The following is a 3,297-nucleotide window of genomic DNA, read 5'->3' as shown; positions in this document are numbered from 1 at the left end:
CGAAACTGACTATGTTATTGACATGCTTCCTACTCTGGTGTTGCTAGAGCCAAAACAAAATCATTGCATAAATTAAATAAGCTGGGGCATGAATGCATGCCTGCAATTTTAGTATGATTTTTACATTTATAGCACAGAATTAGATCATTCAACACAATTAGTCCATATGTGTTTATGCTCCAAGTCCCATTTTACTCCACCTGTTAGCATTTCCATCTACTCCTTTCTCCCTAATGTACTTTTGCAGATTCAACTTAACTGTATCTACTATATTCAACTCGGGTACTCCCTGATAGTTTGATTTGGATTCTAACTTCTCTTAGCTAAAGACATTTCTTCTGAATTCTCAATTGGATCTATTAGTGATTATCCCTTATTCACAGTCATCAGTTTTTGTCTTCTCTATGTCTATCTTATGAACCTTCTGATTTATTTGAATACTTATTATCAGGTGGGCTCATTCCCCTAGAGAAGAGAACTCCAGCCTGTTCAGCATTTCCCCAGAGTTTTATAATTGGAGAATTTCAAGCCTAAAATTGAACCAGACTCATGAAACCTTGGTTTCACATCCGATTCAGGGAATGAGGCACTAACCACATATTTATACCATCACTAAGGCTACCTGCTCCAACAAACATTTCATTGCCCAACTCAGCCCTGTTGCATCTCATTTGCTGCTGAGATCCTCAGCTATGCCTCTGTCAGTCTCTGCTTAACTGTTTGAAAACTCTCCTATCTGTGCTCTGACTTTGAACCCTTCATAAATTTGAGCTTGTGCAACATTTTGCAGTGCCATAATTTGTAGCAGTCCTGCTTATCTATTAGCCCTTTGCTTACTGATCTGTGTTTTTCTCCTGGTTAGTTAGCATCTTGATTTTAAAATTCTCATCCTTATTTTAAAACCCCTCAGTGGTTTCACTCTTACTGGTATAATTTCCCCCAACCACTCAATTGTCCAAATCTTTACCCAGCTCCAATTCTGGTCATTTGAGCTTCCCTCATTTTAACCATTCCATTATTTGTATCTAATGCATTCAGCTATTAAGGCCCCAGCTTCTGGGTATTATCCCATAACCGATCTTTCACTCTTTCCTTTTAATACAGTCCGTATCTTGGAATGAGTTTTTGGTCATCTGGCCTAATATCTCCTCCATATTAAATTCTGTTAGCAAACTCTCCTGTAAAGTGCCTTGGATTATTTTAGTTTAAACTATTGTTGGCACAAATTGTCTCAAGTGGGGACTGAACTCAGATATGCTTCCTCACTCAAATGGATGAGATTGATATGATCATATGAGAAAGAATTCACTTCAGGTTTGAGACATACAGCATGTCAGTGTTTAGAAAATCTGCAAATGCTCAAACCCTCTCTATTGCATTGGGGAGATAGTTTCTAATAATTTCTGTCCAGTGCATCTTTTATAGCTATGGTATACTAAAACAGGGTGAGAGCCTTGTGATATGAAAATTATGTCTAGGAGTGAGGGAAATCTAAACTCAGGAATACTGAATTTGAGGATCAGTTATCTCCATTTTCTTCCATGATGTGACTATTACCATTCAGATATATTACAAATACCATGAGAATTTAACTTAAATATGAATTTTTGTTGATTATTTTACAATGGAGAGTTTGTTTTGGAAGGAAAGAAGCTGCCCCTTGAAAACACTAAAATTTAATGGAATACATTTCAAAACTGTGTGAATAACTGCATACAATTGAAAAACAATCCCAATTGCACAAATGTTTACACATTCTGAAGTGGTACAATGCTTGTTTCAGGATACCACAATGTGAACAGGCCATTCAGGCTTTTAAGATTGTACAGAGAGAAGTAGTAAGGAAGAACCTCGGTATGTTAAAATAATGTAATCATTTATATTTAGATCCATGTTCATACAGCAAAGTGTAAGCCCTACCTCATTTTAAAATTTATGTTTTGAATCATTCTTGATGCTACGTTATGTCAGAATTAATTTGGAAAGGTGACCCAGTATTGGTCAAAGTAGGTTTTAAGGAGCATTTTAAATCCAAAAGAAAAAAAAACTGTGGATCTGAAAGTTTAACAGAAGTTGTTGGAGAAACTCCGTAGGTATGGCATTCTGAAAAAGGGTCACAAGACTGGAAATGTTAACTCTGCTTTTCTCCACAGAACCTGCTGAGTTTCTCCAGCAATTTCTGTTTTTGTTTTGACTCCAAATTTATGAAGGACTGGTATAGGACAAGAAGTTCATAGACTGTAAGATATTGGAGTAGAACTAGGCCGTCATCAAATCAAGTCTGCTCCATTATTCAGTCATGGTTGATTATATTTCTCAACCCTATTCTCCTGCCTTCTTGTAATCTTTGATCCCTTTATTTAGCAAGAATCTATCCGTCTCGGTCTTAAATACAGTCAATGACTTGGCCTCCATGTATTCCATCTACCACTTCACCTACTCTCCTATCTTATCTAGTAAGTTCTTCTGTAGCGTTCTGCTTCCTCAACACTACCTGTCCCTCCTATCTTTGTCATCTGCAAACTTGGCACAACGCGCTTAGTTCCTTTGTCTAGATCATTAATGTATATTGTGAATAGTTGTAGTTCCTACATTGACCCTTGCAGAACTCTACTAACTGCCATCCTGAAAAAGACCCCTTCAACCCCACTCTCTGCCTTCTGCCAGTCAGCTAATCCTTGATCCATGGCAGTATTTTACCTCTGACACCATGGGATCTTATGTTACTGAGCAGCCTTCTGGAAAGCTTTCTGGAAATTTAAAATGATCACGTCCATTAATTCTCCTTTGTCTAACTTGCTCATTACCTCCTCAAAGAATTCTAACCAATTTGCAAGGCATGACTTCCCTTTGATGAAGTTGTGCTGTCTCAGCCTGATTTTAGCACACCCTTCCAAGTACTTCGCCATCTCATCCGTAATAATTGATTGTCTGAAATCTTATCAACAACTGAGGTCAGGCTAATCTGCCTATAATTTCCTGATTTCTGCCTCTCTCCCTTCTAAACAGGGATGTTACATTAGCCATTTCCAGTCCTCTGTAAACCTCCCTGATTTCAATGATTCCTGAAGGATTACCACCAAAGCCTCCACAATCTCCTCAGCTATCTGCTTCAGAACTATGGGGTGTAGTTCATCTGGTCCAGGTGAAATAGAGTTACAGAGATGTATAACACGGAAACAGACCCTTTGGTCCAACTTGTCAATGCTGACCAGATATCCTAAATTAATCTAGTCCCATTTACCAGCATTTGGCCCATATTCTTCTAAGCCCTTCCTATTCATGTAATCATTCGGA

The sequence above is a fragment of the Chiloscyllium plagiosum genome, chromosome 3 (assembly GCF_004010195.1).
Source record: "Chiloscyllium plagiosum isolate BGI_BamShark_2017 chromosome 3, ASM401019v2, whole genome shotgun sequence".
NCBI lineage: Eukaryota > Metazoa > Chordata > Chondrichthyes > Orectolobiformes > Hemiscylliidae > Chiloscyllium > Chiloscyllium plagiosum.
This window is presented reverse-complemented; position numbering follows the sequence as displayed.